The sequence below is a fragment of the Nicrophorus vespilloides genome, unplaced genomic scaffold (assembly GCF_001412225.1).
Source record: "Nicrophorus vespilloides isolate i.1.1-1 unplaced genomic scaffold, Nicve_v1.0, whole genome shotgun sequence".
Taxonomy (NCBI): domain Eukaryota; kingdom Metazoa; phylum Arthropoda; class Insecta; order Coleoptera; family Silphidae; genus Nicrophorus; species Nicrophorus vespilloides.
The window spans coordinates 149,871-164,680 of NW_017099961.1; the positions used below are offsets into that span (position 1 = coordinate 149,871).

The 14,810-nt window shown below is 29.6% G+C and overlaps 1 protein-coding gene across 6 annotated transcripts in view; it reads right to left on the reverse strand.

Moving 5' to 3' along the window:
• The window catches only part of LOC108566332 (ADAMTS-like protein 1), a 147,983-nt gene that overhangs the window by 65,304 nt on the left and 67,869 nt on the right, over nt 1–14,810 (reverse strand). Inside the window, exon 1 of one of the 6 annotated variants that reach the window (XM_017926144.1) lies at nt 9,626–10,159. The exons of the other annotated variants lie outside the window; for them this stretch is intronic. The gene's annotated coding sequence lies outside the window, so the exon portion shown is untranslated. Of the gene's footprint in view, nt 1–9,625; nt 10,160–14,810 lie in introns of those variants that run through there. 6 annotated transcript variants of the gene reach the window in all.

Genomic DNA, 14,810 nt, shown 5'->3' on the forward strand with positions numbered 1-14,810 from the left:
AAAACTTATGTTGAAAATTATAAAATCAATAATAAGTTTTTAGATAAAACTACGAATTTCCAAACCCGGCGCATTCACAATTTTATACATTTGCATATAAAGTAAGCAGATTCAAAATATTATATATACAACACAGTAAATTCAAAACTGAAGAAGTAACTAACATTTGAGTATAACTTATGTAAATGTAAACTTAATGAAAATTAATAAATTTAAACAGTTAACCCTTTGAGGACAGAATTATAAAAAAATACTTTACACATTTTTAATTTCTACAAATTATTAACATATAAATGTTTAAATAAAATTATGGTAAGAAAATGTGAATAGGATGTCGTGATTATTTTCCAGGATGTAACTAGTAGGCATTTGCAACACCGAATTACTTTTTGTGGAACAATAAAAAACAATTCCTGTCTTTATTAAGACACAAGCCCACAAGTCAAGCATTTCCAAATAGTTCTATGCACTTTTTTTGAAGTGCTGCAGTGTGAACATCGAAGGAAGCTTACCCGTTCAGGCATATGTGAGGATTTATCATATCTAACTTCTTGTGGCATACATTCTTTGTATTTGTTTCCTGCAGTTTCCTTTGACTTTCTACCACGTTTTATATTTTCAGGTCAGTAGCAACTGTTAGATTAAACATCTTTGATGGCATCTCATTAGTATTTCTTTCTCGAAATAAAACTTATGCATTCACAATGGAAGCATCAAGAAAATACCAAAAAATGCGATGTTACCATCTCTGATATATAGGCAACATATATTCCACAATGGTATTTACCAGTTCTTCTGAAAGGGTTAATAATTATACTAAATTCAACATTCAAAACTATCTTTTAGCATACTGTAGGAACTGATACTTTCCAAAAATATTACGAATGGGTTTGAAACTTCTTTTATTTCATCCGAAACTGATCGATCAGTAGCAGTTTCGATGCGTTGATCTTTTAAACACAGGTTCCCAATGGGGTTCATGTGGACCCCTTGGGGTTAATGGAATATTGAAAAATGGAAACTTCTAGCGGATTTATTGGAAGTCGATGAAATAAATATACGTTTATAAAATTGTTTTTTTTTTGTTGTTGGCTGTAGTAAAGTTTATAATTTGAGGTTAGCTAACATAAACCATAATTTGCGATTAAGTATATTCATGGTGAACATTTTGAACACATACAAAAATAATTTGTTTTACAATTGGAAACACCAAATGAGTATAAACCTACATTGAATATTTGTCATTTCTATATAGGTTATTTGATTTATGTTGGAACGAATATATAGCAGAATACCATGAAATAATTTGTAAAATAATATTGTTACTAAATCCGTTTACTTGATACGATTTAAGCCTGACGTTATCAAAAAATACCACATATTTTTTTCATTGAAAATATTGTTGAAATTTAATAATAATTTGAAAGCAACTTAATTATAATGTGTTTTAAAGAAAGCCAAAGAAATTCTTTATTTTAACTACATACAAAGGGCTAAGATATCATGAAGAGTTTAAAATATTGGATTTATTAACTAAGAAAATTCGAGAATATATTCGAAATATGACACAAATTACAACATCGAAATATTCCTCCCTAATACACAAAATGTAGATGAACTGTAAATTGTATATTTATATAGTTGGAAGATTTCATGAATTGCAGAAATTGTGTTGCAAAAAAATATGAAATAAAATTTCGTATTGTTTTTCAATTTCAAATTTTAATTTTAAATGGACTTGAGGTCTTTCACAATCTATAATAAATCTAATTGTTAATTTCCGAAGTGACTTAACTCTATTTGTAGTAAGAAAACACATATTATTCATTTAATAATTGCTATTATTTTAATAGGAATTGTAATTTTAACTCTCTTAGATACATTTAAGCAGTAACCTATACGTAATTTTATTACGCAAACTCAAATTAAATATAAATGGTCACTTTCAAAATACATGAATAAAATGATAATAGCGATGTGATAATGTTATCTTTGAGAAATTGTATATTAAGAGTCGTAAGTTAATTTACCTCTCAGTACATTTAGTATAAAGTAAAATTATATTATGATTATTTTTTTGAATATATTCAACTATTTGATGATGATTTTAACCAGCAAAATGAATTGTACACATATTATGTGTTTTTTTTTTATTATATTAACCATCTTCGATTTTCTTTGTCATATTTGTTTAAAGCAGACTATACTTTGCAAATATAATTTGTCTTTTCTGTAAATGCAAAACACAAATGTATTGTGTCCGATCATTATTATAATATATAAACACAATATGTAGGCTTTTTTATATAAACAAATATTGAAGGTATAAAGAGACTTCCACCAAGTCCCCAAATTGATACAAGTAATATAAACAAATATAAACTCACTTCACCGTGTGTGAATTGGAAAACAGTTCCTAGTGTTAGTGGTCATTGTAGTTGCATATTAGTGTTGTTTGTGATCACAAAATTTCCACACTTTTGTTCAGACATGTTATTTGTATTTTTTTTTGTGCAAAATTTAATAACACTTGCAAGTCTCCAAATAAACAGCCAAATAATAAAAAGAACTATAGTTAAGAAAAGCAAAATCATTAAAAATCGAGACCAAGTTATAGTTTATATGCAGATATTAACGTTATACAGAAGGGCTCTACTGAATTGGATTGTGTTAGCAGTATAGAAGACAATACGTGTTTCTCTCAGCCCGAATCTGGGTGATGGATCACATTGATGGACAGGTCATTTTTGGACCCTTCATCCATTACTCAGGGTCCGGCCGTCCTTCATTGTTAGGCATAATACGGAAAATAAAGTAATCAGAAAGCTGGAAATAATTCAACGTTACACATTCACTCTACGTATATTTGAAAAGAGAAATCAGTAACAAAAATAAAAGTATTAAATCAGCATTGTTAATATAAATCTAAAGTTTTTTTTTATATTTATTCCATCGTGTTTATTTGAATTATTCGCTATATTGTAATATAAACGTTATTTTATAAACGAAATTATTACTTCCTCTGTCCGAAAATAATTGCTACATTTCACTTCAATTTTCACCCGGAAATAGTTGATACATTTCGTAACAAGACAGAAAATGAGGAATTACTGAACAAATATTTGTTAATTCAAAGAGCAAAAATAGATAAAGCATAGACGCAATAGTTTAACACATTTTAAACTTTATTTTGATGTTTTAATAGCGTTTTCATCACATAAAATTTGTCTCAATTTTTCTTTTTCAATCTGCCATGTAAGGTACTGAATTTTAGATTCATGTGTCAATGATCTTAATATGCTTTTGTAGATGGCAATTATGTAAATGTTTTGAATCTGTTAACTATAGTCTTTTGGATTAGGACCACACTTCTCATTACGAGAAGCAACGATAATCATCACATTGTTAATTTTACACACTTTAGTTTGTTTCTACAATTTTTAAATTGTGAACCGAGAACAGCACCTCGTTTGAGTCTTTGACATTTTGAAATAAATTATGGAAAATTCGCTAACGATTATCATTACTAAATTCTCCATACTTTTTTTTTGCCTCAGTTGGTTGTTTTTTTGTCATTTTGATGTTTTTGTTAAATAATTAAGCTTGCAAAGATCACTTTTGCGACATTAGCGTAAAACAAAAGCGCAACGAATTTAAACAAAGTTTGCCCATCGAAATAATACTTACAAACTTACAATCATAAAAACATGAATAAATATGCAAAGAGAAATTAATTAAATTGACAATTTTCAATAATTTGGACGTGAAATTCAGATGTAGCACCTGTTTTCGGACAGAAGAAGTATAAAATTTTATTATAAATATAGTTTTATTTAAGTAGTTCAAGTGTACTTATGTAAATCACAATACATATATTATATTAGCGTTATAAATGCAAATTATGTTTAGTATTAAGAATAGAAATTTCATCAAGATTAATGTTAATGACCGTTGATAATCATTTGAAGGATCCACATGGCTCCTAAATGTAGGTAATAAAGCAACAGTTAAAAAAATGCTTTCGCCAATTAGTAAATTTCTAAGAAACCAAAAAGCTTACGAAATAAATTATCTACTTTCGTATAGAAAGCTTATTTATTGCATTAAAACAATATTATTTAATTACTATAATTAATTATAATTACACAGCAAATTTACGGTATAAAAATGTCATTCATTAAACAATAAATCATATTTTCAATTACTTTGTAATGTTTATAGTTTTACATTGTGTTACATTAACTCTTTAAATTAATAATAAATTTAGGCTGAAAAATCTATGCTCAATAGCACTTTGTAACAATTGATCATTTTTTTTACTTTATTGTGTGAATTTTTAATAAGTCTGCATCTTATGAAATATTCAATTTTATCGTGAAATTTTAACGTATTTCTTAATGAATATGTAAAGTTCTTTTATTCATATATAAACTAGCATATTAGATACTAATATTATTGGAATGATGAGAGATTTTGTGTATTTATCTATAAAAAATAGAAATTTTTACTATTAATATTCAAATCATATTTTCATTACTTGTAACTCTGTTGAATATTCATTAAATGTAAAATGTTATTGAATACTTATATTGAAATGATCTGGGAATTCATTTGTAATTATTTTAATTGCTCAGAATTATTATTTTTTTTAGATATTTATATTTTTTTTATTAAAAGTAATTATTTATATTTTATATAATTTTATGGAATTTAAGTACCTAGTTTTCAGGCGTCTATTGAAATCCCGACTATCATAATCCCGACAATCAAAATCCCGACTACCATAAAAATGTTATTGTAGTAATTTATAATAATAAAAGACACTGTAACAGTTCAATATGTGTTTTCATCTATAATTGTACAGTGTAAAGTTTTATTTTTGTTTGTAACAAATTTTGAAATTTTATTAGCAATTTTCTAGCATTTAATTTATATATTGATAACTATATAAAATAGTGTAAAAATGTATACTCCAAATGAAGATTATTTCGTATTGAAAATTTTAATTATTTGAGAATTTCTCTTGATTCTCTCGAGTTTTTAAAGAATGCTAAAGGTGAAGTTGGAGTTTTATGATAATAAACACTTTATTATTCACTAGAAGATTATTAATAACTTATATGTCTTGATTCCAGTTACTTGGATTTTTATGAGTCTAACTATAACTCGGAAGAACTCTCCTCTAAGACTAAAACTAGTGTAGCTAGGACTAGAACCAGGACTATGACTCTTTAGCACTCCCTTGTATTACATAAACATCGTATTATATAGTATTGAATTAGCATGGTGGGAGTACAATATTTGGTAATTATTAAGAGATTAGACAGATGTACATATTAGTAGTCACAACATGCTGATTAATAGAAGAATAGTCGTTACACAATGATTAGTTATGGGATCTTCCTTAGTGTTATTTGTACTAGGTCTTAATGACTTACACATGTACAAAATAATAAGGGCTAACATAATATAAACAATAACGACTATACATAACATTGTAGTGAAAGTTACAATTGAAAATTTAGAACAAAAACTTAAGTTTAATCGAGCAAAATACAAATAAATTGTATAAAATTACTACAAAAAGTTATTTTTTTGTATATATAAATTATCCTTTTTTAAAGTCTTTTTTTGTACCGTTTATTTTTTGTATGTATTTATTGTTTCAATTAGTACGGTCTCAAACTGCCCTGTATATTGGTGGAACAGATTACCCGGACTGTGGTAGGTATTGCTATACTAACAAGTTTGATTCATCTTAAAGTTAAGATTGTTAATATTAACATTAGTATTTAATATAAGCAAAATCGCCAATGCAAAACACTGTCAAAATTGAATCAAAAGTCAAAGACCAATGACAGCGAGTACAGAAAGGGCATCTATTTAAATGATTACGGAATGATCGTATTGTGACGGTGATTAAACGGCCAAATCCTCCGCACTTTACGCCCGACACGGTACCGACATTATGTATTTTGTATGGTGACCCACTGGGCAGCCGCTGCCCCCGCCTCATCCCTCAGACCCATCGGAACGCGTTGACCATTTGTTCCACCCACCCATCAACAAAATACAAAAAAAAAAGAAAGAAAGATACGAATACCAACCGAAAGCAAAGTAAACCCATTATCACGAGGCGAAGAGTAAAATAGGAATGTTTACAGCTGGCAACGGTTGCGTAACAACGGACGAACAACAACGCAAAGCGGATCCATCAAAGAAAAGCATATTTTTTTTTGTTAAATATTCACCATTTACCATTATGATCACCTGTCCGTCTCACAGCAGCGCGCTATTACATAAGTGTTCATAATTGTCCCCTATTTGTGGATAATCTTGGCGCATTTATCTAAACGCATTTGTAATTTATTCTAATTCTACTTCAAACTTTGCTTTAAAACTTGTATTTTTACTTGCATAAGAAAATTTACTAAAATATTACTCAAATTTATTATTAAATATTCTAACCATAACATATCAAATAAAGTACAATTTATAGCAACAATTTTTTTGGTAAAAATCATTAAATTGATTGAAAATGTATTTAATTTAAATTTTGAATTGAATTCTGTATTGTATATTTTAATTGAAACACTTAGTCTTTAAATTATAAAACAATTAAATATAAAAAAAAAACATGTTTCACCTTAGTTAAATAATGCAATTATAAAAATATATAAATCATTACAAAAAAAGTGTTAAAAAAAATTATAATGGTTATATTTTATAAAGTTTACTAAGAAAATTTAATACATACATTATCGTTATAATGAAAGAATTCCAAAAATATACACATTGTTGAATCATATTTAGATTCCTAGTATTTCGTTATCAAACTTTAACTTACTGGAATGTTAAGTGCTCAAATAAGGTGACTTTACATTTGTAGACAATACACATCACCATCAAAATAAATCATTCAAATTTATAATAAAACTAGGCACAAAGACTTCCAATAATTTTTCTAACAGAACTAAAAAAATTAAGCTTAATAAAAGTTGTAATATTGAAAGTAATATTTTATAAACTACTAAGAAATATTGTAAAAAAAAAAGCTTTTTGGTCATAAGTGTGGCTAGTAAATATGTAAAATAAATAACATTGTTAGAAATAGAAAGATAAAATGCGTGTATTAATATTTTAGTTAGCCCTTTGGCCAGCCTATTAGTATATATATTTTTATTGTATGTTAAAATTTATTTATGTATAAATTGTACTTTTTTTTCTCTTCTTCTTATGTATCGATGTTTGGCCAATAAATTATTATTATTTATTATTTTAGTTATTTGTACGTGAATTTGTGTAAGATTGTAAAGAATTTGAGGGTGAAGACAAACAAAAACTCACAGAACAATAATATCTACCTGCACGAGGTGTGAACTGAAAGAAAAACTTTGACTTTGATTGGAATCGATTCGGCAAAAAAAAAAGGAGAAAATTAAACGAGGCGTAAAGGTAGGACCTGGAGAAAGGTTCAGTTTACGAGCGAATGTGTGAAGGCACTTAGCGAATTGGTGGATGTCTTTGCGGCGCGCAGATTTATGAACCTGGTCCAGGTAAAACTGGACAAATTGTGGCGCCATCCGCACAGCGGTCTACCATTCTTCGGTTCATTCAATTGGCGAACACCAAAATAATAATAATAATAAAAACGAATTGAAAGAAACAGAGGAACAACAGAAATGCAAACGAAATAAAAAAAAAACGCGTTATGTTGTGTACGCTTTTACAAGTGCGCTAACGACCAAATAAATCACAAGAGAAACACTCGAAATAGCAGCAGCCGATGATTGCAAATGGACTGTAGAAACGAACGAGGCTTCAGAAGCAAACGCATTTTTTTTTGTTTTAAATAATTTTTCGCAACAATGGGAAACATTTGCTTTAGAAATTTTTTGCAAGGATTAACTTACATTTTTTTTTCTATTAACTCTGCGTTCGTTTCTTTTTCTGCCGCCCCCACGATGAATTATTCGTAGAATTTCTGCTCAACTGATACTGTTATTTTTACGACCATCTGCTTGCACTGAATATATTTCGCGAAACAATTTACAGCGTTACGCAAGAGGAGAAAAAGTCGACCGGCCGAATGTTACGTAAATCGTTCGCAGATTTCCAGAAGGGTTTCCGCTGAATTGTGCAGGCCCAAATTGTTTTTTTTTTGTATCAACAACTGTGATGTTTCACATCTTCATTATATACTTTGTTTCATTTACAAAACATTTAATTACTATTTACCACATTCATTAATAAGAACACGTATCCCGACTTACGAACTTATAATAAAAAAAACTTATAATAAAAAATAATATTTTTGGAATATGTACTATCACTTTTGTTGCAAACTTTTCTGTAATGTCTACATTAAAAAGTATTTATAAGTAAGTATTTTTTTTACTGTAATCTATTTTTTTCAAATGTGTGCAATCAATAATACGGAATGGTAAGAAAAGTATATTTTGAAACTGTTAAAATTCTCGCACTTACAAACAAATTCTACTTACGAACAATCCTTTGGAACGGAACTGGGGATACCTGCCTGTATGCTATAATCTGCAATACATGTATACCTGAGTGCAGTTCAGTCAATATTCCACACTAATCGAAATTTTAAAACTGTATAAAAATAAACAGATCAGAAAGAAATTTGATTGTATATATATAGAAACGAACAAAAAATCATAATTTTTCTATAAAAAAATAATATTGTGCACTATTTTCTTAAAATTTATTTTTTGTTTGATCAACTAAAATTTAGTTCTTTTTCTGAAATTTTCAAATCGCACTATAGTGAAACCGCACTGATCGAAGTCGCACTATAGAAAGTATTTCTGTATTGCTAAAACACAAATTGATATTTACAAAATGCACCTTTTATGAAAAGTTTTTGGACGGTAAAATGAAATACTTTTATTCAATGACAAAACAATAGCATAAAATGTGTAATTCGAATAAAATAGATAAAATTACTTATTATTAATTTTTACTTTATTTTTGTTAATTATTTCTGAATGTGATTTTTTTCTATTTTTTAAAAAGATTGATCAAAACTATAAGTTTTTAAATAAAATATAATGTGTTTACAAATTTTTATTAAAATTACTCAAATTAATTTATGATCCTTTCGATATTTCTACAACCTTATCATTAAAAGAACGAAATAAATCAAGTAAGAAATTAATCTTTTTTACGTTAACTCGAATATCTCATAAGTATTTCGATTTTTTAAACTTATTAACGCATATTTAAACTGTATTTAATTTTACTTAAAAATATGATTTTTTTATCATTTAATGAATCAAATGTAGTAAATATTGAAAATATTTCTTTAAAAATGTTTTGAATGAATCTACTGAAAATTTGGAATTTTTAATATTTGCATTTTTAACACAACAGATTTGTTTACTGTCAAAGAGTTAATAAAAAAAATGTATATGTTTAAATAAATAAAGTTAAAAGTATCGTAGGTAAAGACTCATAATTAATTAACAAAATGCAATTGTCAAAAATGATGAAGATTGGTATATATTTTTTTTTAAATTAAATCTAATGGGAGTTCCAGTTTGTTATTAAAAGAGTTTAGCATAATATAAATATTAAGTAAGGATATTCTGAGCGGAATTACTTTGAGCGAGTAGTCCCAAAAGTCGGAGCCGGTGTGTGTGTGTGTATGTAGTCCTGAAAGAGTCCTTAAAACTCGAGCTCCCGGGATTTTAATAGTCGATGGGACTTCCGAAATTTCGCGCACTTCACCCACTCCACGGGCTTGGAATAATAATGGTCATAATACCCCAACCAAACACCGATGTTTTACGACACTTCCAAAACTCGTGCCCAAATATATTCGTTTAATAAGCGAACCTGTTTTTTTTTGTCTACTTCAATTTTTCCAAATTTTATTATTTCGCAGTAAAAATGAAATAATCTATAATCCGTCGGTATCGGCACCACCAACCGAACTTTCACTTTGCTATTCGACCGTCGTTTCCGCATTCGTGTGTAGCTGTGCCATTTCGTTATCGCGTACTTAAGGGTCGAGGAGCGCGTGCCCACAGCACTCTTAATTGGTATAAAGGGTTTCGTTCCGTTCCGTTTGGAAGGCAACCTTTTTGTGTGGAGAGTTTTGGATGGGGGATTCGGGTCCGCTCCGAAGTGCTCTGCGCCACTACTAAATCGCTACTGACCCAGGCGGTAAACAACGTGTTACTTATGTAATCAATCAACGAAGGTCGCCGAGATTCCTCATCCATCCTCTCCGACTGGACTGGACGCGGATGGTCGGGACGGAACCCCCTTTCGACTGCAACCGCATCCAACCCATGCAAAGTCGAATCCAATCAATCCAATCCACCCACGCACCGTGATTTGCAGAGCGGCTCGAATTACTTGCAATCAGCGAGAAGCTAATTTGAGAATACATACAGAATCCGCGAACGAAGCATCATTTCATTAATAATGCATTTCAATTTTCAAACAAAAAATAATTGAATAACTAGTGCGCGCTCATGAATATTGCATTTCACAGAGAAACATTTTAATCAAACCGCTTGTTAAATGCAATAATATGTTTACAATTACAAACAGCAATATTTTAATTTTATATTATTAATAATACATGTATGATGAAACAAATATTTTTTTTATGTAGTAATAATTACAATCTGAACAATAAGTAAATTTAAAGGCTGTTGACATTAAATGGATAAGCTTACCTGACGGATATTTACCATTATTATGATTTTGAATATTAATAATAATTACATACATTTATATACAAAATCTAGTGGTTTGAAATGTTTAAACCTATTTGTTGTTTCATTATGTGACTCCAGTCTATCTTTGTATCTCTAGTGGAACTTCGCTTAACGTGTTTAATACGTTTTCCCATATAAACCAATGTAAATTATAGCTTTTCATATCTATGGTTATTTTTATTCTTTAGCTATTTATTCGGAGACATGCCAGTGTTATTAAGTTTTGCACAAAAAAATCACAAATAACACCAGAAACTGTTTTCCAATTCATACACGGTGAAGTAAATTTACATTTGTTTATATTACTTGTATCAATTCGGGGACTTGGTGGAGGTTTCTTTATACTTTTAATATTCGTTTATATAAAATAGTGTGTTTATATATTATAATAATGGTCGGACACAATACATTTGTGTTTTGCATTTACAGCAAACACAAATTGTATTTGCAAAGTATAGTCCGCTTTAAATAAAGATGACAAAGAAAATCGAAGATGGTTAATATATTCATAAATACACATAATATGTGTACACAAGTTATGAAAATGATGTGGCAGGCGCACAATCCTGGACTTCTGTTTTCATCGTCACTCGTTATGTGAAAGGTTGCTCGTTAAGCGAATCATTTTTCGTACAATTTATTTCGCTCGTTAAGCGAAATGCTCGTTATGCGAGGTTCCACTGTACTATTACAAGTTGGTATTGTATCCTCAACCATATTTGTATTGTATTCGTGTATTTGTTTATTCTCGATGAACCACCATGCCTTGACAATATTTCTCAGGCATTTTGACAATTGGATACCATGCGTTCATACTGGATAATTACGACTTTTTCTCTAATAGCCGGTAGAGTTTTCTAAACTAAATTGCCTATTAGACTGAATGTGGTCTTTCTGTAGACATACATGATAAGATATTAGACTTTAGTTGATTTGGGAAGATCTTCTCCATTACCGTAAGTCTTACAGTTGGGTAAGTATCTTTCTGTAGTTTGATGTACGGATTTCATTAAGTTAACTGATTTTCCCCATTTTTGAGCATTTCGTGTAGCTTATCTAAATTTTATGTATGTGTATAGACATTAAAGCAAGTAAAACTGGTATCAGTTTATTTGCAATCGGTTATCAAGAAGTTTTTTTTCCAATACTTTTGATAATATCTTATAAGGCTTATAACAGCGGTCCCCAACCTTTTTGACCTCACGGACCACTAAACTCAAAATTTTCAATCACAAGGACTTTTTTTTAAATAAGATTGTAATTATGAAATAATATTTACATTGGGCTTTTATAAAAACACAACTTAATAATGCGAACATTGCAAATAAAAAAAATGGATTCAGAATATAATAAAAACATAAATAACCTCTGGAAAGTCGCACAAACGGTGACTTGATCCCACAAATATGGAAAATTATTTGCAAATATATAATAAAAAAATATGATAACTTTCTACTATTTAATGAAACATCACTTATTTGATATTAGAAAAAATAATTGTAAATTAATATATTTTCAATTTCCAACAATAATCAATGATGAAACAAATTATTTATAAATATGAAAAATTATTTGCTAATTTTTATCAAATGAAAAATAACTTATTAATACTTATACATAATATAAAAATGGAATAAGTTTGTAACCTTAGTGAATTTCTTTGCTAAGACTAAGATTTGTTACGGCACTAAATTGTATGTTCTATTGATCGAAGATAAAATTCAATTTATTTGTGTGTTTTCTATTTGATATTAAATGAAAGTAAAGCTATAAGAAACTGAAAATCTTTAAAATAAATAGAGAGAATGCAATGGAAACATAAAATTGTAGGAGAAGCAATTTAATAATTCTGGAGACGGCGTCGAAGGTAGGATAGCGACTGAGAACTATAAAGCAGTTTATCCCCCGTAAATCGGAGAAGGCGATGACGAAAAGAAACAGGTGAACAGAGAGAAAGAAAAAGGGAAGAACGAGAAGTTTAAAAGAATATGATGGGGAAGATGGACCGAACTTTCAGGACGTCGCGTTATAAATTTTAAAACATCCAAAAGGATTATGTATGTGACCGTGCGAAAGTTCCTTAATACTTTCCATCCTCTTCTTAACAGTTGCTACATGCGGGATTTTCTTGTATATTCTACATGATCGTTTTCTTTGTTGTAACGCAACGTAACCAAAGGCGATCTCCAATTAAAAATTCTCCTTTGCTTTTAATTGCTTGTAATAATCCGTTTCACATTACAAAACTTAGTCGGAGCCGAAGTAAATCAATGGATGAGCTTAGTTCTTCGTGGTTGGAGTTAGTCAATCATAGGGAAAACACGGCGCCGATGAAAAACAAATCTGTTCGTTGAAATTAGATTTGGACATTGGCGTTAGCTCAATATACAAGTATTGGGTCAGCATGGGGCCGATCATTTACAACGCATCCACGATTAGGGTGGATAAATTATCGCATGCGTGATCTGTGGACGTTTCATGGGCGGTGAGTCGGTGATGGCATGCGGCGAGGAAGATGTACCACCACATGGTCGTGGTGTAACCGTTTTGGGCGGAGGATTCTTATCCACGTGCCAAATACAGCTATCCAGCATCTCCGTGCATTTAACAGAGGATTCCCGGAAAGTAGATCAAAATTCACGAATGATCTTTCACCATGTACGTAAACCCGAATCTCCCGCTTCTACGAACCGTCTCGTACGTAACGCTAATTAACGACGCAGCGTAATGGACATTTCAGGAAATTACATATATCTCCTTGATTATCTCAAAACCAGTTCATAATTTTCTACAACTACAAGCATTATAAAAAAAAATCCCCTTGATACATAAATCTAAAGTATTTAAAAAGTCCAACAACAAATTTACAATGTACCAGAAAATTATACTTTAAATCCTGTGATTCATGGAATATAGCAATTTTCTTAATAGAATTCTCTACATTAAAATATTACAAAATTATAAAAAAAATATGTTTACAAAATGATATGTATGAACTGCAAATTTAGAAATGGGGATTGACTATATTTGTATTAGTGATTCTATGTATAGTCTCGTATTACACGGTACTTTCTTTACTCGTTTTCGCTTTAACACGGTTTAAAAAATGTTTTTTTTGCATACTTTTCGATACACGGTTTTATATTTCAATAATTACAATTTCGATTGATATGTTTTTCGCATGTAAATCGGGGACACTGATAATGTATACCGATTGTAAAGTACTATGCATCATGCACAAATTGATGTGATCGTCTAATTGTTTAGGATCTGCGGGAAGATCAACAACGGCTCACATTCCTTTGATATATTGCCGACCAACAATCCTATCTTCACTATTAATTCGATGCAGGATTTCCTGGGATTATTTGCATTCAACATTTGCATTGCTCCTTAAATCAAGGATAATGTATTAATAATTACTATTAGATTAGATAAATTACATACATATTAGGATTTATATCAGAAATTATAGAAAATACCTTTACTTCTTTTATTACAATATTAAGAATTTTTAATAACTTTTAATAATTTTAATAATAATATTTATTAGTTACAAAGCAACCAAAGGGCTATCGACCTAAGTCTTTCCTCCCAGAGACACAAAAAAACATAAATTGTCACTATAAATCATACAAAATCATATCATATGAAATTATAAATTAAGCCAAATAAAAGTAAATCTTCTCGAAATGAACAATTAATAATATAAAACGAAGCATCTTTCGACTGAAGAATGATAAAATTAACCCGGACATGGTCTATCCACCCTTCATGATGAAAGACCCGGCCGTCCCCTGATTCACATCCGTAGGAGACTCCCGCTCCCGGTCATCCACATCGAACATTAGAACATAAACATGATGTCACGAAAAGCAGACGCGTGTTTAAACATTAATGTTGTCTATAAATCGTCTTTTCAAGCACTGCAGCAACTCTGCGCGATTTTCTGCATTCTTTGGCTAGTTTAATTTGTTAATATAGGTCAGCGGTCGGGGAACTTTTTTAACCATTACCCCAAAATATTATTGCGTAAGTCGATATTACACCCCCCCA